Genomic DNA, 25,808 nt, shown 5'->3' with positions numbered 1-25,808 from the left:
CTGCTGTGGGAATGTTCCTGTGGAGCCCTTTTGCATCTCCATCATTGACAGAGATTCTGGGTTACCAAGTTATACACAGGCCATTGAAACAGTTGTCTGAGTGTAATTTAAGTATGGCCTGGGGTGACGATGCTTATCCAGTCCATCTCCCACCATTTCCCCCACTTTCTTTTTGTGTTTTTCAGAGAAGGCTTTCCTTCAGAATAGTCACAAGTTTTCAGTGCCCAGTGGACCTTCTGAGTGGAAGGATAAAAGTATTCCTCAGCAGAACTTTACACGTTCCAGTAACTGAAGCTTAAAAGGCTGCTTCTACAGTATGTTACGACTAAATCATAATGACAGCCTTCACCACCCTAAGTTCAGAGCCCATTTATTAGCTGTGTTATTATGAGAAAGTTAATCAACTTCTCTGAGCCTTCATTGCATTATCTTTAAAAATGGGAATGATATTGCCTACCTGTGGTGGTGATATATTTAATAATAAATGTCAAACGCTTGTCACATGAGGAGACAGTCAATAAATGATAGCCAGAATGCAGAGTCAGCAAAACCTATGAAGGTCTGTGGAGTCCCAGTAGATTCAAGAAGCAGTCACAGGAGAAAGGATCACTTAAAATAAGAAGTTACTGCATTATTTAAAAACAAGCAAGTGGGCCTTCCTCATGAAAGTGACCCTGCTTTAATGACACAGAGAATGGATACTTCATCTTACATCCACTTTTAGATTTCCCTTTCATTTGTCATATTGGCTGTTGATGTTTTAATCACAGCAGGCACATTAATATTGGATTGTCACAGGGTTAAGTCAGGACTCACCTTGAGGACCAGAAGTGCTCAGCTGTGCACCAGACCAGGGCTCAAGTTGCACTAGAAAGCGATCGCGGTGGCTGGTGCAGGAAGAGCCTTGAGCATCTCCCTGGGGTCTCAGCTAAGGGAAAGCCTGCTGGCTCCAAGCTTGGCTCGGTCATCATCTGCTTCAGACGGCAGCTGCCCATTTGTCTTTCTCAAAGTCAACCAGGAGGACTCTGCAGGGTTGAGGAGAAGAAACCAAGAGTCAGAGACCCTAAAAGCCAAATCGCACACAATCAGCTTCGTGTCCTTGACATCTGAAAGCCCGCTCACTCATCCCCTTGAGTCTCGTCTCACTTGATGGTCACATCCAAATAGGCATGCATAATTCCCCAGTCACTCCAAGCCAGACTGGGAAGTAGAGGAGAAATGTCCCTAAATTGAGTCATGTGTCACTAGTATTTTTATGACTCATTCTTTTATATGGAAACTTGTTCTTCCCTCTACATGATTATCGTGTTCTTTATTTAGAACTTGTCGTCTTTTCGTTCCCTCATGTTTCTTGAATCAGGGTTAGGCTTGGCTGTGAGTAACAGAAACCCAAAATACTTCCTTTCATGTAATAAGACTCATACTTTTGTCACATTTGAACTTCTCTGAAATTGGAACGTATCATACAGTTGGATGGGGTGGTTTCTTTTTCTTAGCCATGTATAAAATGATGCTGTCTTAGAATCAATGACAGAGTTAATGAAAAATGGTAATGGTGTCTTAAACAATAGTTTATTTCTCTTGCCTGGAAAACACAAGGAAGCAGCCTGGGAATGGTAATGTGGCTTCATAGGATCATCAGAGACTGAAGTTCTTACTATCTTGTTCCACTTTTACTTTTCTCAATACATGGTTTCTACCATATGATCCAACGTGGCTGTTGATAGGACAGCCACCATGCCTACGCTCCAGCCATCATGGAAGAAAGGGTGAAGAAGGGCCTTCTCCTTCTCGTTAAGCACACTTACCATAAGGGATAAGCAAGATTTCTAATTACTGTCTGTCGGCCAGAACTTAGTTGCAACACCATATCTAGCTGCAGAAGAGACTGGGAAATACCTTTATTCTGGGTGGCCATCTAGAAGAGATTCTAGTTGTAAGGAAGAAGGCATGAACAGATAATGTAGGACAACCGGAAGTCGGGGCCACACTTATATTTCCCTTCTCATCTCATACTCACAGGATTTCATTGAGCTAAAGTAATACGTAGAGAAGCGAAGTCCAAGCTCATTGTCTCACGCTGCAGCAATGCCTCGGACTGGACCTGTTGCCTTCCTGGTGCTTTCCCAAGGAGGAAAGAATCTGTGGAGGGCAGCACAGGGTTAATGCTAAGACAATCATGTAGGGAACAGCCTGGCGAGATGGAAGGGGCCCCAGATAGGCTAGGAGCTGTGTGCTCTAGATATAGCTCTACCACTAGTCAGCTGTAAGATCTTGGCTAAATCCCCTTTCTAAGTGTCAGGTACTTCACGCATAAAATGAGGGGTTGGCATCTATAGAATAGAAAACTAAGGTAGGACGAAACCTTAGGGAATCATGGGATTTTAGGGCAGGAAGATCAGCTGGTCCAGTGCTTTGCAAACCACTCCCAGGAGCCCTGGTGCAGGGTTTGCGGGGGGAGGGCTCGCCTGCAGTGAGGGGGATGTCCAGTACTAACGCGCTGGGCTTATATATTGGCAGAGGGGGGAATGGCAGAAGATTTCATTTGATAGAATGGTTCCATTGCTACCAAAAGTTCAAAGCCAATGATGATTAAATTCTCAGAGCTGAAGAAAGTGAAGCCCGGAAAAGGAAATTGATTAGCACAACATTACGCATCTTATAACCAGACCAGAACCTGAATCCAGTTTTCCTGACTCTTGGCCTTTTCATTTATACTCTCCTGCATCTCCCCTCTGAATGGGTAGCCAGTCCAGCCTTTGCCTGAACATTTGCAGGGCTCAATGCAAATGTTTGTTTGGGCTCAGAAGTTTGCAAGGCAGCCCCCTCACAAACCACACATGCTTTGATGACCACTATTGATTGTTAGGACTTCTCTTGAGTAGAAACCTGCTTCCCCATCACCTCCTGTTGGCTCAAGATATCTCCTCTCAAGCTGCATGAGAAACCTAATCCCTTTTCTGTAAATACCTGAAGATCACTACCATGTTCCCCATCCCCACCTTCCACCAGGTCTCCCATGATGACATGGTTTCCAGGCCTTTCCCATAAACAGCATTCTCCTCTGGATATTGTTTCAGTTTGCCAAAGTTCCTCCTAAAGTGTGCTCCCCAGACTGCATCAGATGTTGTTTCATCACTGGTATGGGGCTCACATTTATTTTATTTCACACACTTCTTTTAAAAGTGGCCTAAAATCGCATTACTGTATATGGCAAAAACGTTATGTCTTTAATTTACTGTGTGAACAGCCTTTTCTCCGTAACTGCCATCAACTCAGATTTTCTCTGTCATCCACTTATCTACTTGTGATCAGTGCATTTTTAAATCTAAAAACAGTTCTACATTTATCCTTTTACCACTTTACTAGCTTTAGACGACTATTTCAGCCTATCCATCTCATCAAATCTTTTCTTCTGGTTTTTTTTACCTTTCAACCCCCTTCACCCATGCCTCCCCATCAAATCTTAATTCTACCATCTAGCGTATAGCCTCTGCCTCCTTCCTCAGCTTTGTCACCCACAGATTGATAAATACCCTTCGTGATCCAAATCATCAACACAAGTGTTGACCAGCAGAAATCTCGGCACCTGCCCTCCCAGTGAGCCAGAAGACTCTGCATGTGGCTTCTCAACATAGTGACACCCACATCTCTCCATTTTGCCCACAGATCCTAAGAACAGGTGAAGCCTCGCCAAATGTGGCCACATGACACCTGTGGCCTTTCATGGGCCTCCTGAGCATTTCTGCAGGTGATCTCCAGCACCTCAACCAGCTTGAAAATTTCTGTGACCTAGTGCTTCAAAAGAAGCGTAAGAGTGACAAAACAGGTGGAAGATAACATGACGACTGCTCAGGTCTGGAGAGTAGATGCAGATAATCCACGTAATTGTGGGCATGTCGTAAGCACTCAGTGAATAACTTTGTATTTTCATCGGTCATCCAGGTCAGTGCTCCGTCACTGACAATGCAGATCAAAGGCAGGAGAAGTGGTTGTCTTCCCGACAGTAAGTCAAAAGCCAGCCTGCCCTCCAGAATCCTCAAGTCACCCTTAATATAGCTGACCTTTCATTAGCCATCATTTTAGCTCCTCTTTTCAGCCTGGACTATCTCTGAGGATAGCACTTCCAATCACTTCACATAACATTTTATTTTAAATTCGCTTCTTTCAAAAACTGCTCCCTTCTTCCATGGGAAAGGAGCATTCGGGGACTAAAATGATGGTCACCTTGTCTACGCCCTGAGTTATGCTATGAATTGTGACTTTAGCTCCTTTGGCTTTCACCTGCTGGCCTCAGCTTTGACCCGAGCCTATGCTCCTCTCCGTGTGACTGTCTCTCTCCTGAGGGTCAGTGACTAGGGTTACAAAAGGTCACAGGGTCAAGGAGTGAGAATGAGGGGGTCTTGTGTCATCAGGGCTGTGTCTGACTCAGAAAAGGCGCTGCTCTGGTCTTCATAGTATTTCCTACACAACATCCTCCATCAAAGCAGGTAATGAATGTTCTCGATCGAGATCGCATCCTCACCGCTCCACGATTCTGAGTGCCCCCCGCCCTCCCCACCCAGACGTCCCACAGACTCCCCACACCAAGTCTGTGCATCGCAGATCCTTGTGCGCACCTGCGTCCCCAGCCCTCCACCCACACGTCCATCCCACCGCTGGCCTTGGTGGCCCTTTCTCCATTAACTGCCCAAACTCCAAACTCGCTCTTGGCCTGCTCCCCTTCCTCGTCCCTGGTCCTGTTGGTTCTAGAGTCCTAGCAATTACCCCTCCTAAATATCCATTCCCTCCTTCAGGCCCACCAGTCGCTCACGTGACTACGGCAACGGCCTCCACGCTGGCCTTCCGCGCCTTTCCTCCCTGCCCATCGAATCTTCCGCTCTGACGACAGAGTGCTCTTTTCCTGTTAAAAATCCTTTACGATACCCTTTGCCTTCCCGGCAAGGTCTGAACTTCTCGGCGTGTCGCATAGCACCTGGGGCCACCATCCCCTCTGTGCCCGTGGCTCCTGCCTGCACGGCCAGCTCCTCGCCAGTAACCGAAAGCCCCCCTCCCAGAGAGGCTCTTTCTCACCTTCCGGCCAGCATCGCTTCCCCGGGAGCCTTTCTGGACCCCTATCCCCCAAGACAGCCAGCTCTCCAGCCTCCCAGAGTGCTTGCCAACCCCTCTGATAACATAACACTCACGATAAACCTGGTTAACATTTATTCAGAGCGCTGCTGAGTGCCAGACACGTCGCTTTGCACACATCCTCTCTCTGAATCCTCCTGGCAAGCCTAAGAGGTCCCTGAACTGTACTTATTCCCAGTTTACTGGCGAGGAAACCGAGACTTGGAACATCATGTAACTTCCCCAAGGCCACTCAGCCAGAAAGCAGAAGAGTCTAGAACCCAGGTCTGTCTGATCCCACAGGCTGAATGCTTAACCGCAGACTATAAACCTCTCGACTTGGTGAGAGTGTCGCCTTGCTTTGTGAGACCGATTTGCTCATCTGTCTCCCTCAGGCTGTGAACTCCTTGAGGGCAGGGCCCGTGTCTGGCTCAGGTTTGTCCCCCTGGTCCCTGGCACAGTGCCTGGCATGCAGGCAGACTTTCACCCTATTTGCTTCCTAAACCAGTTTATGCATGAGCCCCTCAGAGAAATAGACAGGGATCCTCCTAGAATTTGTGCTTTGTTTTTGCCTACAAATACCATGAACGCCACCTCAAGCCCCATCTGAATTTATCCCAAAAATATCCTATTCTATCAATCACTGACTCGGTTTTCCAAGCTCTGAAGCAGCCTCGGAACCCCAACCCCATGGGGTTTCCATTTTGCCAACAGCTGTTTGTTTTAGTTGGTTTGGTTTGGCCTGAATCCCTGCCTCGTGCAAGTGGCAAGTAGGGGCTGGAGAGTGGGCAACCTTGGCCACTCCTGGGGCACAGCTCTGTAGCCCACACCACCAGGCAGGCCCTGGCTGAAAAGTACGCAGCTCTCCAGGAGACTCCCAAACCTAGAATTGTCCTGATCATTCCGCAGAGGGTGTCCTGACTGGATGGTTAGGGGAAATCAGTAAAGATGCCTCTGGGTCCCTGAGCAAGGCTGAGGGTGGCTCAGAGGGACTCAGATGACCACACTGTTGGGTCCTCAGACAAATCTTGATACTTGTGACAGAGGATGTCACACTGATGGTCATTAAACTCGAGTGATACAACAAGGGTACCTGAGGGTGAGCTCCATGTTGAAAGCTGTCCAGCCATCTGTCAGCTTTCAACATCCCATTCACTGCACCTGCTTTCCTCTTGTCTGTTATCCAGAGCGGGACTTCCATGTTGAGGCTGGAGGTGGTGGGGGCGTGGCAGGGTGACTTGCTCCTAACTTTGAGGTTCTGGGCCCAGGCTCCTCATCGTGGCCCCAGGACCCCAAATGCAGCAGGGTTATTGCCAGAGCAAGCTACACGAGGGGCTCTCCTTTCAATATAAACTCCAGCCTTGACTGGAGACACTTTACTGAAATTTACTTTTACTCAGCAGGAGGAGAGAAGCGTGGCCCAAGGACCGGCCAGCCCCTCGCTTCATGCTGTGGCCGTGGGAAGCATCCCTTCGAGAGGGGTTACAATTTATTTCACTTTATTTTTGCTGAGCTGCTTTGGGATCCTGAACTTTGATCTGGGTGGGAATCATTAAGTCATTAGCTCAAAAGAATGACACAGACCAGCGTTCCACCTCTTGTCAGAATCAGCTGCTCTCCCTTGGCTCAGAGAAGAGGGCTGAACTCTCCCCAGTATCCTAATATTTGCCAGGCACCCCAATTCCATTCTGACCCCCCCCCCACCGGCACCCTGTTTAATCACCTTTCTTGGCTGCCAAGGTCCTGCCGGTGCGGGAACAGCTACAACCCAGAAGACAGGGAGGTGTTGCTTCCCTTAGCTATCTCGTAACTCCCTCTTCATTTACAATCTGTTTGCTGTTTCAGATGTTTGGAAAGAAAACTCCTTAGTCAGCAGCCCTGGAAAGCTTCACATTTAGAGAAATCTAGACTCTTCTTTCCCACCCCAAGTTTCTTTGGTTTTGCGGCTGGAACCTAACATCTGTGAAGCAGGCAGGACCTCATGGGCCCTGTGTCACCAGACACCTGTTGACAGGATGCCTTCAGGGGTAGAAAATCTGGGCAGAGCCCAGCAGTGACAACTGGTATTTATCCAATATCAGCTTCCACCCACCAGGAGATGGATGGGCAACTGGCCCCAAGAGAGGAGCAAAGACGAGAAACGGCCATCCGTCCTAACTCGGATGCTGGTGGGGACACACCAGGAATCCCTTTCCCGAATGAATGACAGGAGAGCCAAAGGTGCTTGAAGACATGACGATTTTCCCAGCTTAAGTGGAGCATCTGCCACCGTGGTACCTCCATGGAGCTGACCTCTGAGGAAAGGGTCCTTCCGGGTCCTTCCAGGCACTTTCATAAAAGGCGACACTTGTCAGTGTGCCCAACTTTCAGTTACCTTGTGGTGTGCTTCTGAAGGATTGCAAAAGAAGGGGAAGAGCCATTATTTTAAATAATCATTTCAACATGGAGCTTGGTGGGGAACAAAGAACGTACTTGGAGTTGCAGCTCGTGGGCCCTAGTGGCGCTTGGCTTTCCTCGTAGCTGCCCCCAAGCATCACCAACCCACCACAGAGGAAGCCTGAGCCCTCGAGGGCCACAGACGACGTGGCTTGAACATCGCTCCTAGGGGAGAAACAGGAAAGAGGCAACCAGAGTTTGAATCCCGGCACTGCCACCTCATAAGTGTGAGACTATGAACCAGGCTGTAAGACGGGATAGGAGTTAACGAAAAAGACACCAAAACAGGCTTCTTAGGAGAATTAAAGAGAGAACTTGTGTTAAACACTTAGTGTGACATTTGGAAATACTAAATGCTCGGTAAGCTTAGGTATTTTTATGATAATCATTATCATTATTATTATTTAGGACACCGAGTTCTCGCTGGGTCCCTACAATATGTCTCGCCTGACTAGGGAGCCTTTTTGGGTACAAGGCTGTTGAAGGTGCAGCACCCGAGTCAATGAAATACTTAGCGACCAGCAGGCCAGCCGCTCGTGATCGGGTGATTATGAGCAAGCCACTCTTGACCCGAACAGTGACTGAGCCCCGTGTTGGGGCTGCCAGGAGACGCGGAGGAGGGTCAGGGAGGGGAGATGGCAGCGGTGCCTGGAATCACCCAGGGAGACCTCCAAGGGCCCTCCCAGGCACTCCGGTGACAGTCTCGTGGTGGCTTGAAGGCTGGGTGGGATGTAAACATGTGGAGTGGCAGGGGGTGCTCAGCTAGAGCCCATCCTAGGAGGCAAACCCCACAAAGACTACCCATTCATTCATTCAGCTTCGATTAAGCACCTCTGTGCCGGTGCTGGTGCACATTCCCTTCATGAACACACAGCAAGTGCATGCCCTGGGGTTTGTCACGTATTTGGGGCTCAGCCAAGGCCAGGAAGGTGAGCCACATCCCTTGGGGCATCTCATTCTCCTCCCTTGAGCCATCCCTAACCTTAAAAAAAAAGCTCAGATTTTATTTACTTACTTATTTACTTTGCTGAACAACTTCAGAATAAATTATGGACATCATTGCGTGTCACCCCCACACACCACCATCATATCAAAATCAAGGGATATCCTCCTATCTCACTGCAATACCATATCACACCTAAGAAAATTCACAATAATTTCTGAAAGTCATTTGAAATTCAGTCTATTGGAATTCCGCAAAGAGTCTCTAAAGGGCCTTTTATCACTTGCCTGTTCAAACCAGGGTTTGGGGGCCGGCCTTGTGGCCAAGTGGTTAAGTTTGCATGCTCCACTTGGGTGGCCCAGGGTTTCACAGGTTCAGATCCTGGGCGCAGACCTGGCACTGCTCATCAGGCCATGCTGAGGCAGTGTCCCACATGCCACAACCAGAGGCACTCACAACTAGAATATATAACTATGTACTGGGGGGCTTTGGGGAGAAGAAAAACAACAACAACAAAGAAGATTGGCAACAGATGTTAGCGCAGGTGCCAATCTTTAAAAAAAAGCAAAACAAAACCCAGGGTTTGCTCAAGGATGATTCTTCCTATTTGATTGTATGTTCCTTTTCATCTAGAATAGTTTCCCATCCTTGTATTTTTTATTACATCGATATATACATTGAAGAGGCTGGGCCGATTGTCTTGCAGACTCTCTCACATTCTGGATTTACCTGATTGTTTCCTCCTGGTGTCATTTGGCTTGTCCCCCTATCCCCTATATTTCCTCCAACAGTGTCTAGTCCCTTCAATCTGCTTTGACAAAAATACCATACACTGAGTGGCTTATAAACAACAGAAACTTATTTCTCACAGTTCTGGAGGCTGAAAAGTCCAAGATGAAGGCATCAGCTTGGCAGGGTTCTGCTGAGAGCCCGCCTGCTTCCCAGCTCACAGACAGCTGTCTTCTGCTGCATCCTCACACGGAGGAAGGGGTAGGGGAGCTCTCTGGAGTCTCTTAGAAGGGCCCTACTGCCATCGTGAGGGCTCCAGCCTCAGGACCTACTCACCAAAAGGTCCCACATCCACTGCCATCACCCTTGGGGTTAGGATTTCAACATATAAATTTTGAGAGGACACCAACATTCAGTCCACAGCAAAAAGTACAGCCTTCCTAACGTCTTGAGATATTGCCAACTTCATCCAGTTTTCAGCAGAAGTTTGGGGGCTCAGCAAAGTGTAGGTACAATAGGAAGGGGTAAGGCTGAGGAAGAAACAGCCCTCGGGGTGCTCTCAGCATGGCAGCGAGGCCCAGCTCACAGCCAGGCAGGACCTGTGTGCCCCAGGCGGAGTCCCAGCAGAGGGCTGGGGTGGTCAGCAGCCTTGTCATCCAGAAACCCCAGCTGTGGGAACCAACCTTGCCGGTCATCAGTCATGCTGGGCTGTCCCAACTCAACCAGGACTGGCCACCTGGTGGATGGCCCTCCTTCCTCCCTGTGCCCTTCCCCAGACCTCCTCATCGCTCCCTCCCTCACTCCTTTAGGCCTCTGCTCAAAGGAGCCTTTCCTGAACACCAGCTCAAACAGTGCATCAGCCATCTCTAGCCCCTGCCTGCTGTGTTCTTCTCAGCACGTATTACCATCCGACATATGTTTACTGTTTACTTTGTGCTATTTGTCTCTCTGGCCAAGACTGTAAACGTCATTAGGACAGAGCCCTTTGTTGCCTTGCTCACTGTTTATCCGCAGTGCCTAGACCAGCTTCTCATAGAAGGAAGGACCTAATAAACCCTGAGTGAATGAATGAATGAATGAATGGGCCCCACAGCAAACAGCCCAATATCAAGCACACAATTGACCTCAAGTAAACAGATATTGTTTGAGGTTATTATGTTCCCAGGAACATATACTGAAATGCTGAAGCCACACTAACATTAAGTGGGTAAAACATCACATGAGTTGTTAACAACAATAACATCTCCCGTGCGAGTCGTCTGATCTCCCCAGCCCTTGGGTCTCTCCTCACTGCCGCCAGACTTTGGGCACCTCCTGGATCGCTCAACTCGGGGTGAGTCCAGGGCCTCTTGGCCATAAATACCATTTAGTCCCACTCAGCAAATAAGAGCCTGTGAATTATGGCGTCTGGGTTGGAGGATGACTCCTTCTGTCTGATTTTTTAAAAGTTGAGTCTGCTATTTCTTTTTCTGTTTTAGCCCTCAAGTGCTGAGCAGGTGCTGTATTCAACTCCCAGCCAAGGGTTGTGGCTTGGAGTGGGCCCTGAGCCGGGGGCCTGGGGAGAGGGAGTGGGAGACGTGGGAGCCTCGGGGGAGGTGCGGGTGCCGCCCCGATGAGGACGGCCAGCTTTCGTTTGTTGGAGTAAAACAACAAATGAGACATGGGAGGGTGTGTCATCTAAATAGGGGCTTCTCACCCTGGCCCTCAGGGGGTCCCGGGATCCCCTGAAAGTCTGTGCAACGTGTTGTGACTATTTGCTTCTGAGCTTCTTTCTGGGGAGAGCTTTCTCAGTTTCGCACCTTTCATCAGTGTACCCCCACCCCCCACCCCCCACCAAAAGAAAAACAGAGACAGCACTGCCAGCCTTTTGGGACAAGTAAATCAACAGAGTTGTGTCAAACTCCTGCTGTACCCCTATCCCACCCAGAAGCCTGGCCCAATAGGAGGATGCAGGTTGGGGTGTTTTGGTTTTGGGTTTTTTTTTTAAGTTATTTCTTGAAGGCTTCCTATCTGCACAGGTTGGCGTTAAGCTCTATAACAACGACAACAACAACAATAATAGCTGGCTCTTACCTAGTATGTAGTGAGTGTCAGGCACTATTCAAAGTGCTTTCCGTGTGTTAGCTCATTGAATCCCCCAACAGTCCTATGAGGTCGGCAGCATTATTCTCATCTCACCTTACAGATGTTTAAAGTGAGGCCCAGAAAAGTTGTTAACTTGTCCCAAACCCTCAGCACACCAGATTTGAACCCCGAGGATCTGGCTCCAGGTCTGTGTGCCCATGGGACCTCTGAAACTCTGTTATCTCACTTGAGCCTCACAACCACGCCCCTGCAGTATCTACTGTGATTATCTCCATTCAGCAGGTGATAAAACTGAGGTTGGGCAACTTGCCCAGGGTCATCTCATGCTTTGCACACCCCCTGAGGTGAGGGCTGAGAGCCAAAGAAAAGTCAGAGGGATTCAGAGGGATGAGAGGTCACTCTGGGCAGGGGTGACCAGGGTAGGAGTCGAGCACAGATCAGTGGGAATCTGGAAGGCCACCAAGCTCAGATGAATGTGCCTGAGGGACAGCTTCTGGGGGCCAAAAAGCAGGGGTCCTATCCCCGGCCCCATCATTTTGCCTCCTTCCAGAGCCCCCAGCCCAGGAGTGGTGGCTTGTGGAGGTGGGCATGGAGCCCTGGCCTCAAGGTTAACATGTACTCTCGTTCCCCCTTTGGCATCAAAGTCATGGGGGTCCCCCCAGGAGAGCCTTTTATGGGTAGAGAGATCAATGAAGCAGTTCCCCCAGCCTGCCCCCACCCAAAGTGGCCTGTTGTTTACAGTTCTGCAGAAGAGGCCTCTCTCGTGGGGAGAGGGAATCTCCTCAGGGCCAGAACTCAGGCTGTGTGGAGACCAGGCTCATTAGGGGCCACACACAGGACAGGTCAGGCCTACTGCCACCAACCCCTCGGCACAGACGGCACCTCAGTCCCTATAACCATCCTACAAAGGAGGCAGAGAAGCAAGTACGAAGATTCCCATTTCACAGATGAGAAACCTGAGGTTTGGAGGCTGGACTAGGTTGACTGGTGGCCCCCTCAAAAGAGATGTCTCTTTGTGAATATGACCATACTTGGAAAAAGCCTCTGCAGATGTAATTAATTTAAAGATCTCAAAATGAGATCATCCAGGATTAGGGTGGGTTCCAAATCCAATGACAAGTGTTTTTGTAAAAGAGGAAGGGATGTGAATGCACTTAATGCCATTGAACATACATTTAAAATTGGTTAAAATGGTAATGGATTTAATTTACTCTGTGGATATTTTTCCAAAATTAAAAACTCAACTCCATTCAATTTTTTTAAAGAGGGAGAAGAAGAAGGGAGGAGAGACACACAGAGAAGGGAATGTGAAGATGGAGGCAGAGATTGGAGAGGTGTGTCTGCCGGTCAGGGAATGCAAGGATTGCTGGCAACCGCCAGAAGCTAGGAGAAAGGCACAGGGCAGTTTCTCCCTCAGAGACTCCAGGAGGAGCCAACCCCACTGGCACTCTGAGTTTATCCTCCAGCCTCCAGAACTGTGAAAGCAAGAACTTCTGTTGTTTTAAGCCCCCTAGGTCGTGGCAATTTGTTACTCAGCCCTAGGAAACTAATATGGATAATAACACGTGACCAAGGTCACATGGCTCCTCTGTCATGAAGACGGGGTTTCCATCTACCAATCCAGCACTTGTTCCACTCCTGGAATGTCCCCAGCTGCCACGAGGCAGCTCTCAGGGCTTCACAGGGCAGGCAGGGCTAGAGGCAAGGCCTCCACCCGCGTTTACAGCCATGGCCAGCACAGCGCATCAAGCCTGGAGAGCATGGCGTGGCTCCTAGAGAAATCAAGTCACCGTCCCATTGCCTGGTGTCTCTTTCATGAGACCACGTGTGTGCAGCTACCACAGGAAGCTCTGTTTCTAAAGATCATCAGACTGCCCAGTCATCCGGACAAGAAACAAGAATGCCTCCAGGGCCACATGCACTGTGTACCGCACAACTCCAGGGGGCGCCTTCACAGAGTCAACAGCACCAATGGCAGCCCTGGAGCTGCAGTGCACAATCCGCACCACTACACACAATGGCCTTGGACACTTGTGCCGAACAGGTCACATTCCCACGTGGCCAGCCCTTCAGGGAAACTGTCCCTGCTCCTCTGGTCCCAGTTGTCCAGCAGAATTGGCCGGCATATCCCAGCTTGAGAACTGTGTGCACTTCATCAGTCCTGGGGAGTGGAGGTCTTTGTATCTCAGAGCCATTACCAGAAAGCAGGCTCTCCGTGCCCTGCCCAGGCTCTGGTCCACAGGAGCCTCTCCTTGGACTCAGGCCCTGGGTGAAAGAGGCTGGGCCTCCACAGACCTTTCCCAAATGTTCTGTGTGGTTTGCTCTAGATTTTTGGAGAAAAGTTGCAATGAGACTTCAAGTTGTTAAGCTTGGGAGCTGCCATCAAAGGGTCCTACTGCATTCAGGGCCCAACATCTCTACCCTTCCTACCAGTATTTAACCTTTATCTACATTCTGTGAGCCAAATATACACATAAAACACTATATATATTTATATATTATATATGTACATATATCTTTAAGCTACATGGAGAGACATTTCTGCCACTTGCAATCTGCCTGTCTTACACACTTCTCTGAACCATCTGGACACTTTGTGGGAGCTTCTCTCCCTGCCAGGGCGGGGCCGGGGAGGTGGTGGGCTGGGGAGGACATGCAGGCCTTTGGGTTAATGTGTTGAAAGCTGCTGCCAAGCTTTCAAATTAAGAACTAGCATCTTTGAACTCATTGAGTAAATCTATAGGAAAATGGATTTAAGTCTAAAATAATGTCATTTCCACACAGTCCTGGGAGCACATTTGTGAGGCCTCAAAGCTGAAAGCTACTAGACTTTCTGCTCAGGAGCTCTCAGCCCAGTGCCAGCCACATCCCTGGACCAGGCCACGGCCAAGCAAGACTTCAGCCTCCAGTGCGAGACAGGTATGGGCCATCTCCTGCCCGGCTGGATTTTCCAGTCCAGCCTGCATGTTCCTTCCTGTTCCTTCCCTCATCCTCTGGCAACACGTGACTGCAAACCAAGCACCCAGATAGTGAGGGGATTCCCATGGGGCCTTCCTGGTGCAGGGGCGTGGGCTCAGCCAGCCCACTCTTGGAGGCCAGCACCACAGCAGAGTCCCTGACTGTCTCCAATCACTGGTCCCCTCCCTGCCTCAGACCGCACCCCAGCACCCGCCACTTAAACGCCAAAGTGGAGAATCAAAGCTCTCTAGAGCTGGAAGGAACCTCAGAAACCATCCCCCTCCAGCCCATATGCTTTACCCAAGGAGAAACTGAGGCTAGGGAGGCGAAGTGAGCTGTTGAAGGCCACGTCGCTGGGAGGAGCAGCCCTGGAGAGAGAATCCAGGTCTCTAGACCCGTGCCAGTGGTCTGGGGGTGGGGAGTGTGTGACTCGGAGCCCTGAGCTCCAGTGACAGGCGGCTGGGACAGAGGAAGCGTTTGAGAGGCGGGGACCGCGTCAGTCTGGACGCTCTGGAGGGAAGCTTCAGCGGCCATCCCTCCTCGCGCCTTTGTCCCGCCGCGTGGGACTCCAACTGGCCCCTCTGTCCGGGGTGGGGCGCGGAGGACTGGAAGCCGAGCGGGGCACGCAGCCGGGGCTGGCCGCTGGGCCCGGGGGGAGGGCGCGCGGGCCCCCACGGCGCCCTGGGTGGCCCGGGGAGGCTCCTGCCCGCCGCTCCCTGGGCACAGCTCGCCTTGCCGCAGCCCCCGTGCCACCCGGGCCGCCCCGGCCGCTGGATCCGAGCGTCCGAGCCTCCGGCGGCCTCGCCTTTCAGCCCCGCGCCGCGGGGGCGCACAAGCCGCGGCGCCCGGGCTGGCAGCCTCCCTCCGCCGCTTCCCTGTCGGCGCCCCCGGGCCCGCGTCCGCGCCCCCCGCCACCTCCGTGCCGGCCCCTCCGCCTGCGCCCTCGCTCCCCGCTCCACCCGGGATCTGAGCCCGGTCCCGTCTCCTCAGCGCTCCATCCCCGGGTCTCTCCCTCTGACCTCCTGGGCCAGCGTCCTCAAAGTGTGGCCCCGGGACCGGCAGCAGCAGCAGCATCCCCCGGAACTTGTTAGAAATGCTGACTCGGGCCAGCCCAGACCTACTGAGTGAGAATCTCCGGACCCAGCCAGCTGCCTGGCCCAGGCCCTCGGGAGATGGTCGCGCTAGCCCAAGTTTGAGAACCGCTGCTCTGGAGCGCGGACACCGCCTGTCCGACTCCGTCTGGGAGGGTAGACTGAGCTCCCTGAGGACACCGCTCCTGTCTCTGTTCCCTCAGTTAGCGGCTGTGCTGCGCAGCCCTTCACCTCTGCTGATTGCTGACTGGTGAGGGAGGGAGAACGGTTCCTGCGGGCAGCCCTGCGAGCTTTAATACAAATTGTCTTTCCTGGATCATCACCAGAAGTGACTTAGAGATTGACACAAATTTCCTCAAAGAATTGATCCACTTAGCATCTCTTTAGATTAAATCCCAAATTGTTTACAACGGAGCTGGAAAAGCACTGACTCCGCTGTGATGGCCTCGCGCACCTGGCCTGGCTCCCACATCCAGCCTTCTGCCGGAGACCATGCGCCCTTGCTTTGTGGATGTCACTTACCGGCTGTAGGAAAATCTATCCAAGAAGGTTTGGGATACATTTGAAGATAGCGATCTAAAGGTTATTCCCGTTTCATAAGAAGAGAATACTTCTCTGTTCCAGAAAAATGTGGAAAAGTGAAAAAGATGTGGACATATTTTGTCTTTTCCCCCAGAATATTCTTTGGTTTTTTTTACATCATGTTTTCAGTAAAATTTAAAACACGCGTAACTCTGTAATGTGTCCCACAGTCCCTGAGGCCCAAGTCTCGGCGTTAACCTGGTGACGGCGAAGGTCAGCCCAGCGGCTGTGGCTTAGCGGAATGTCTCCAACTGGAAGTCCATTTTACCACCAGCAACCTGTGAGGCACTCTGCCCTTCACCTGAAGGAGTAATTCTGATGATGGGGTCCGGATCAGAGAGGGGGGGAGATTTGGGCTAGGTTGGCCAGGTCCCTCGAGTCCCATCTCCCAGGTGACCCTCCCACCTGCTTCTGAGTGTATGAAAGGGCAGAGGGGGGCCGGGCCGGTGGTGCAGCGGTTAAATTCGCAGGTTCCGCTTCGGCAACCCGGGGTTCACCGGTTCGGATCCCGGGTGTGGACATGGCACTGCTTGTCAAGCCATGCTGTGGTAGGCGTCCCACATAGAAAGTGGAGGAAGATGGGCACGGATGTTAGCTCAGGGCCAGTCTTCCTCAGCAAAAAGAGGAGGACTGGCAGTAGTTAGCTCAGGGCTAATCTTCCTCAAAAAAAAAAAAAAAATTAGATTTAAGGGCCAGCGCTGTGGCATAGTGGTTAAGTTTGTGCGCTCCACTTGGGCAGCCAGGTGTTCACGGGTTGGGGTCCTGGTCATAGACCTAGCACTTCTTGTCAGGCCATGCTGTGACGGCATCCCACATAAAATAGAGCAAGATTGGCACAGATGTTAGCTCAGGGACAATCTTCCTCATCAAAAAAAAAAAAAAATTAGATTTACAGGAAAAATTTAAGTCAGGTCTGGGCAGGAAAGCACAAAGATTGTGGGGAACAGAGAGGGGGAGTGTCAGGTTCACAGGGAGAGGGCGAAAGAGAAGGCAGGGAGGTTGGGTGTGGCCCGGGGCGGGGCGCTGGGCACAGGTGGAGGGGTGCTGCTTCTGGTGTGGAATGGGTTCAGCGAACCTCTCTGCCCCTGAGCAACGGAGCAAGTGGGAGACGTGGGGATGAAAAAGAGGATCCGGAGCTGGACGGGGCGCTCTGAGTGGCGAGGGTAGGGAAAGGGCGTGAAGGGTGTCCACAGAGCACCCCTGGCATTTACTGAGAGTCTGCCATGTGCCACATACGGCTCTCTTAGTCCTCTCCGCCACTCCGAATATCAGCATTACTGTCTCCATTTTACAGATGAAGAAACTGAGGCTCAGGAGCACACACTGGCACCAAGTGGACTAGGATTCAAACCATTGAACACATTCTTTCACCTCCAGGTGCAGCAGCACCTGGGAGACCCGAGTCCCTGTCCTCCTAGGCCTCAGCAGTGCGTGACCTGGAGTGGCATCAAGCCAGCCTGGGGTTTCCAGGGACCTTCCTGACTGATTCACCAGAAAGACCCTTTCATCCCGTCCTGTGCCCCAGGTGGGACCTGCACAACGGCACTAGGCTGGAGCAGAGGTGTGGGGGTGGGGAGGTATGCAGATCCTTGGGGTTTTAGCAGAGTTCAAATAAGTTTGTTTTGAGAATATGATAAACCCTTTGAGAGGACTAGAGGAGGTGGAGGCAGCCCCGGCGCCACCCCACGAGCCCTTCCACACCCTGGCAGGGCTGTGAGCCAGGGGGATAGTTCTTCCCCTGAAGGACTCAATTCCTTGGGCCCGCACTCCTTTCCCTCATGCTGACATCTGAAAGGAGATGAAATGCCTCAGATAAGACTTTAATTCTAAACCTCGAAGCCCCAGAGCGGGCAAGATTGCTGTGCATCTAAAGGTGGGTGCAACAGAGAAACAAACATGGTCCATGGAATCCCAGGCTTATCCCCCTCCACTCAGAGCTCAGGCTGTCTTCAGGGAAAGTCTAATTGCCTGAGCGAGCATTTTTAATTTTTCCAATCCACCTGGCAGGAAGCCTGACCACAGCGTCTGCCTTGCCCTCTTCCTGAAACTCGGGCCTATTCAGCAGGACTTATAGATTCGGGAGGGGGTCTGTATTTCTTCCCAGTTCTGCTGCCCGTTTTTCACAAGAGAAAACTGGGTTTCAGAGATATGAAATAGATTCTGCAATGAAAGCATTTGGAGCCAGACAGTGAGAAAAATCTAGTGTATAACCAGGGTCCTTTTACGACCATGGCTGCAAATTAGAACCACAAGGACACTTAAAAAAATTCTGATACCCAGGCTCCACCAAATATTTACTCTAAGATGGGGCCTTTTCCTTCCCTCCCTCCCTCCATTCCTTCCTTCCTTTTTCTCTGTCTCTCTCTCTCCTTCTCTTTCTCTCTGTTTCATTCATTTAAAAAGTCTTTCCCAGTGATTCTAATACACCAGGGTTGAGAACTACTCACCTAAATAAGACAACTGTGTTAAAAAGATGCTCCAATAGAAAAATGGACAAAGGAAATGAATGGGGGCAATCCACAGAGAGGAAATAAACATGGCTAATAGGTACATGAAAAACTGTTGACCCCAATTAATTATGAAAGAAATGCTAAATAAAACAATCATGAGATAGCATTTCATGTATCAAATTGTCAACCTGGTTTTTTTAAATGAAAGAATATTCCCAGGAATGGCAACAGCGTGTCTGTGTGTGTGTGTTGAGGTGGGATGGAACGTCTAAACTGGTCTATGAGAATACATGGCTACAAGCTTTCCCCAGGGCATCTTCTAAAAGTAAAAGATACTTTTCAAGGATCTTTTAAAGGAGGCAACAGACACACCTTTTGAGCCATCCGTTTCACTTCAAGATTCTAGATAAAGATATACCAAGATTTTAACTAGAGTTCTTAATCATAGCAGGAACAAAATATTGGAAATTCCTAAATATTTAATTAACATTAGGAGGTTAGTTCAATGAATTATGTGCAGCCATAGATGAGAATGCTGCACAGCCATTGAGTGGGTGTAGCAGATGAATAAATATGCCCCCACTTGGGAAGATGTTCAGATAAATTATTGAGTGAAAAAAAGCAGTTTCTAAATAATAATGATAACATTTTTGCTTTGCTAGAAAAATAAAGTATGAAAAAGTGTATTGTGTGTTTGTGTCTGCACTTAGAAAGGAACTTACAAAAATATATGCAAGGTTTTAGCAGTTATCACCTGAGTAATAAAAAGGTGAGGATTTGACATTTTTATTTTTGCTTCTCTGTATTTTCCAGTTTTTCCCTACAAAGGACATACTTGGTTTTGTCAAAAGGAAAAAAAATGTATTTTTAATTTAAAAATTTACTTTCCGGAGCAAAATTTTCTAATCTATTTTGTTTGGGGAGGGGAGGAGTCAACATCTTGGAGCAATGAAATCACCAGATAGTCCCCTGACCACTTGTCCTGCTCTCCGCATCTCATCTTTGACCAAGAAGCCAAAATAGAGGCTCAGACCGGATTTTTCCTCTTCTTCCAGGCCTTTCCCACATTGTTGGGCTGAAGGAAGTGAAGTCTTCAACGAAGACAGTGAAACAGCTGAGGGAGGCGGAGCTGGGGGAGAAGAGGAGGATCCAGAGGTCTGAGGGGTCCCCATCACAGTGAAGAGCCCAGGCTTTGAAGTCTTGGCTCCATCTCTGCTTAGCTATGTGATCTCGGGTCAGATCCATGCCCCCTCTAAGCCTCAGTGTGCACAGCTGTAAAATGAGAACAATAATAGTGCAGACGTCATGGGTGGCTATGAGGCTTTCCTGAGGCAATGCAATGTAAAGGGCTCAGCATGCCATCTGGCACATGGCACTCAATGAATGGCACTTCTGTTTGTTTCTGACTTGGGAAGCCAGACCCTTCCCTGCCCAAGGGGTGGGCAGACACACAGGGAGCCTTTGGTTGTCCTGACCCTCAGTGAGGCCCTTGTGACCAGGGAAACTGGAGATAGAAACCAAGCCCCAGAGCCACAGACTCCAGAAGGGTCTTCCTAGGCTCCGTGCCTGGACCTATTGCCTGGGAGGCCATACCTGGTAAGGGCTCCTGATCCAGCCCCTTCCCCATGTGCCCTGTCACTCCGTCCATAAACACACTCAGAGACTGGTGGCCATCTTGACCCTTCCTCTCATAGTAACTCCATTGATTGCGGTCCACTTGGTGATGTGTGAGAGCCACCCAAGGCCTGTGAACTCATCTTGCCACTTCCTCACCACCCCCTGCCCCCACAACAATGTAGGATTGAGAGATCAAAAACCACCTCCACTCACCCACCTTCTCAACCCCCATGACCACCTCCGTGCCTCCAAGCCCCTCACTGTCGACCCAGGGGAAAGCTCACACCAAGGTGACGCAGCTCTTCAGTGAAGAGCGAGGTGTCCACCAGGCACAGAGTTCCCCAGTCAGTGCAGCGGCCGGGGCCTGTCACCTAGGCTTGGGGAGGCTCCTCAGCAACAGTGAGGATGCCCTCTGACAAAATCGGGAACAGAGTGGTTTCATGGTCTTCTAGAAGGTTCTATCTGGGAGTTGGAGAAGCTGTGCTTGCTCTCTGACCCAGAGGAGGCGCTGGTCCCTGGAGGCAGCACCTGGCCCACATATCCTCCACCCCTCCTCAGAGCAGGGCTGCCTGGGACTGGGTCCTCAGACACAGTGTAGGTAGGAGACAGCCTTTACAGCAGCACGTGGGGCATCTGTGAAATCCCCTTCCCCAAAGACCAGGAAAGAGCTGGGGGAACATTGGGGTTTTTCCGCGCAGAGGACCTGGTGGGCTGGCATGACTTCACCTCTCCTGAATGAGTGAGGGGATGAATGAATGAATGAATGAACGATTCGAGTTCACTCTCTTATTTCTAGAGTTAATTAAGATAACATAAAACATCTATGGAGGGGCTGGCCCAGTGGCACAGTGGTTAAGTGCGCACCTTCTGCTTCGGGTGGCCCGGGGTTCTCTGGTTCAGATCTCAGGTGTGGACATGGCACCGCTTGGCAAGCCATGCTCTGCTAGGCGTCCTATGTATAAAGTAGAGGAAGATGGGCACAGATGTTAGCTCAGGGCCAGTCTTCCTCAGCAAAAAGAGGAGGATTGGCAGTAGTTAGCTCAGAGCTAATCTTCCTCAAAAAACAACAACAACAAAACATCCATGGATGTGCTAACAGCCACTAGAAAATAGTTATATAAGCCTGGAAGCTTAGCTGAGCACACACGTGTCAGGAGGCAGCCCCATTTTGCATTCCTGCCCAGCAGCTAAACCAGAACTTGGCCCACAGTGTGATAGTTCAGTCAACTATTGATATTACCAGTCGTACGGGAAAGGAGAGGAAGTTCTGGGTGTGTCTCCACTTGTCCTTGGTGGTGAGACCTGACAGCTCGGTGAACCTTGGAGTCAAGCACCCACAGAGGGAAGCTCATTTATTTAAAAAAGTGAAATTAACAAAGCAAAGGGGCACACGCACCCAGGAGGGGTCAGTCTATGCCCCAGGCTGCTCTCCCAGTGATCTAGTCAAGTCACACCTGCCAGTGCTACAGGTCTTCAGCCCCCACCACCACCACACACACACACACACACCCATGGGGACCCTGTCCTAGGCTAATCTGAGTGTTTGGTGCTTGAGCCATTGTTAGGGTTTGTGTAGGGTGAATTCCCTGCAGGTTGGGCTTCTGGCTGGGACCAGGTACCTAAGAATTCCCTGTTGCCTCAGGCCCTCTGGCCTTATTGCTGTGTTGCGGACTCTACTGGGGACTCCTGGTGGCTTTGAGGTTCTGCCTGATCTAGATGAGTCCATGGGGCTCCAGCATTCCGCCTGGTCCCTATCTACTGTCTCCCACCTTTGGACTCGGCTGGGCAATGGGCTGTCCCAGTCTGAAAGGGGCAGTGCCCAGGCCCTGTCAGGTTGGGGCCATGGCCCCAGGCAGCATCTGGAGTGGAAGGTAAGCCTGCAAAGTTGGTGTTTTTCTTCTGGGGAGTGGCCCCTTTTTGTGACTCAGACCCTGGGAATCTGGGAGCCCTGCTAGGCTCTGGCCGAAGCTGGACTCCCAGGAGCCCTCACCAGGCTCAGAGTGAATGCACTCGGGTTTCTTAGCTCCCCTGGCCCCCTCCCATGCCCCTCAGTGGGTTCCTTTTGTTGTCACTAAATCCCCTCCAATCTCCCCTTCCAAAAGCCGGCAGATCCAAGTGGAATTCAACACCCAAACACTCACACAAAGGCTAGGATTAATAGCTGGCTTTGTCTGGGCACAGATGTGCAGCAGCTTGGAAGGGGGGGACATTTTTCCTGCCACTTGAGTCAACCCCGCCAGCTCCACACTGGGGGAGGGAGAGATTGGAGAGGGGGGGAGACTGCTGCCTGGATCCCCCTCGAGGGCGCCACGCCCCACCTCTCTGAGCTGGTGTGCTCTTGGGTATCTGGCCCCACCAAGGAGGAGACAAAGGTCCTCTCCCGCTGGGAGGCCCCTCAGCCTCCCCTCCTTCCCCTTCCAACAAGTCACACTCAGCGGCTGGCTGGCGCTCACAGTCCCTGGACTCGGTCCCTGTTCTTCTGGAGCCTGAGCTCTGAAACAGGCCCCAGCAATCCTCAAAGAAACCCTGTGAGCTGAGCAAACTAACGGGGCACTGACAGGAGGCCCCCAGGAGCTTGTATGCGCAGGCCACAGGGAAGGTTCTGGGAGGAGGTATGGCAGAACTCCAGAGGATGGGCAGGGTCTGGTAGGCAGGGAGGGCATGAGGCATCCTAGGCAAGGGGACTCCAGAAAGAGTCTGTGGGCAGGAGAGAGCAGGGCCTCAGAAGCCTGGAAAAGGGGCTTGGATATTTCCTCATGGCAATAGGCAGCCACTAAAGGTTGCGGATCAGAGTAGGAACTAGAAGAACACAGTGGGGTGTAAGGAGCACTATTCTGTTGTTGAGTAGGGGACAGGCTGGAGGAGGTGTCGGCCAAGGAAACACATGGGAGTTGCTGGGGCGGAGCTGGTTCTCGGTCCTCTTTGCCTCCAAGAGAATCCCTTTGCTGAACAGTCCATGCTCCTGCTCAGCCACACAGTTGTGGTGGGTTTGAATTTGGTCCTGAACACTTAGGAGAAAAATATCATGTTTCCCTATTGTTCTGTGTCAGGTAAATCAGGCTCCACTCCCAACAGGAGAGCTGGTTGGAATTACATCAGTCAAGTTTTGAGGGTGGTGGAGTGGCTTCCCCTCTCTAGGGTGGTACAAATATCTGGGGTCCCCCAGCCCATGTGGTCGCTGAGAAGCTTGTTGAGCAAGACAAGGTCCCTGCTGTCAGGAGGTTTATATGCTACAGGAAAGAAAACAGGTAGAAACAAAGAAGCAAACCAATAAATGAGATGAGTTCACATGGTGAGAACGCTAGGAAGGGAGTAGAGAGTGACTGGCCTGGTTGGCAGGTGGGGGGTGGGGGAGGGTCAGGGAAAGCCACTCCGAGGTGGTGGCATTTGAGCTGAGATTTGGAGGATGAGCAGGAGTGGGACCTATTAGGAGAACCCTATGCAATCACTGATATTTAACCTTTTTTTGGTCCACAAAAAAGGGTAATTTCATAGAGTTCAATGAAATATAAAGATAGAGGGGAAGGGAACAGCAAATACAAAGGTCATGAGGCAGAACCAAGTATGGAGTGGTGGCCCGAGGTCAGAGAGGCTGGTGCAGCACAGGCACCAAGCAAGAGAATGCTTAGGAAAAATGAGGTTGGAGGGGCCGACTGGCCAGCGAAGGAGGTGAGAGTGTAACGTCAATGGGAAGTTGTCAGAGGGGCAGGATGTCGCCTCATTCTTGCCTGGAATGTTGAAATGTTGACTGTTTGGAATTTGAAATTTAAAACATAACACCATTTGCATCAGCACTTTACACTTAAGTGTAAAACTAACAAAGTACGTACAAAATCCGTATGAGGAAAACAGGAAAATGCTGATGAAAGAAATCAAAGAAGATCTAAATAAATGGAGAGATGTTCCATGTTCATGGAGAGGAAGACTCAATATTGTTCAGATGTTGGTTCTTCCCAACCTGACCTACAGGATCAACACAATTCCAGTCAAAACCCCAGTAAGTTAGTTTGTGGATATTGACAATCTGATTCTAAGTTTATATGGAGAGGCGAAAAACCCAGAACAGCCAAGGCAATAATGAAGGAGGAAAACAAAGTTGGAGGATTGACTACCTGACTTTCAGACTTATTACAAAGATACAGTGATCAAGACAGCTAGTAAAGGAAGAAGAATAAACAAATAGATGAATGGAAGAGAACAGAGTGCCCCGAAATAGACCCACAAATAGAGTCAACTAACTTTTGACAAAAGAGCAAAAATGGAGAAAAGATAGTCTTTTCAACAAATGGTACTGGGACAACAGAACAGACAGGAACAAAGAAAGGAATCTAAACACAGACCTTACACTCTTCACAAAAATTAAAACAGATCATAGACTTAAATGTAAAGTGCAAAACTATTTAAAACTTCTACAAGATAACATTGGGGAAAATCTAGGTGACCTTGAGTCTGGTGATGACTTTTTAGATATAACACTAAAAGTATGATCCATGAAAGAAAAATTTAATAAGTTGGACTTCATTAAAATTTAAGATTTCTGCTCTGTGACAGACATTATTAAGAGAATGAGGGGCTGGGCCCGTGGCCTAGTGGGTAAGTTCACACGCTCCATTTCGATGGCCCAGTGTTTTGCTGGTTCGGGTCCTGGGCTCGGACATGGCACCACTCATCAAGCCATGCTGAGGTGGCGTCCCACACACCACAACTAGAAGGATCCACAACTAAAAATACACAACTATGTACTGGGGGGCTTTGGGGAGAAAAAGGAAAAATAAAATCTTTAAAAAAAAGAGAGAGAATGAAAAGAAGACAGACTGAAAGAAAATCTTAGCTAAACACATATCTGATAAAGGACTGGCATGCAGAATACACAAAGAACTTCTCAACAATAAGAAAGCAAAAATCCAATTAAAATGGGCAAAAGATATGAACAGATGCCTCATCAAAGAAGATATACAGATGACAGATAAGCATATGAATGATCATATGATATGGTCAATATCATATGTCTTTGGGGAAATGTAAATTAAAACAACAATGAGATACTACTACACACCTATCAGAATGGCTAAAATCCAAAACACCGACAACACCAAATGCTTGCGAGGATGTGGAGCAGCAGGGTCTCTCATTCATTGCTGGTGGGAATGCAAGTGGTACAGCCACTTTGGAAGACAGTTTGTCAGCTTCTTTCAAATCCTCTTACCATATGATCCAGCAATCATGCCCACAGGTATTTATCCAAAGGAGTTGAAATCTCATGTCCACACAAAACCCTGCATGCAAATGTTTATAGCAGTTTTATCCATAACTGTCAAAAATTAGAAGCAACCAAGATGCCCTTCCACGGGTGAATGGATAAACAATGATTGTACATCCAGACAGCAGAATCTTACAAGAAAAAGAAATGAGCTATCAAGCCATGAAAAGACATGGAGGAATCTTAAATGTGTATTGCTAAATGGAAGGAGCCAGTCTTTCAGGGTATATACTGTATGATTCCAATTATATGACATTCTGGACAAGGCAAAGCTATGGAGACAGTAACAAGATCAGGGGTTTCCAGGGGCTCAGGGGAGGGGAGAGGGGTGAATAGGTGGAGCACAGGGCATTTCAGCGTGGTGAAACTTCTGTATGACGCTGTAAGGGCGGATGTGATATTATTCATTTGTCAAAGCCCAGAGGACTGTACAACACAAAGAGCGAGCCCTGAAGGAAACTGTGGACTTTAGGTAATAATGTATCGATATTGGCTTATCAGTTGTAACCAATATAACAAAATAATGCAAAATATTAATAATAGGGGAA

The 25,808-nt window shown here is 49.7% G+C and overlaps 1 long non-coding RNA gene across 1 annotated transcript; it reads right to left on the bottom strand.

The window, feature by feature from the left end:
- Positions 1 to 816: 816 nt before the first annotated feature.
- LOC111768088 (uncharacterized) lies at positions 817 to 15,501 on the bottom strand. The gene is made up of 3 exons (XR_002800125.2): positions 15,280 to 15,501; positions 2,021 to 2,142; positions 817 to 1,025 (listed from the first exon to the last, which is right to left on the bottom strand). It is a non-coding gene; the product is annotated as an uncharacterized lncRNA (long non-coding RNA).
- Between the last annotated feature and the right edge of the window lie 10,307 nt (positions 15,502 to 25,808).

The sequence above is a fragment of the Equus caballus genome, chromosome 15 (genome assembly GCF_041296265.1).
Source record: "Equus caballus isolate H_3958 breed thoroughbred chromosome 15, TB-T2T, whole genome shotgun sequence".
Taxonomy (NCBI): Eukaryota; Metazoa; Chordata; class Mammalia; order Perissodactyla; family Equidae; genus Equus; species Equus caballus.
The sequence above is the reverse complement of the archived record's forward strand: the minus strand, read 5'-3'. Positions and strand labels throughout refer to the sequence as shown.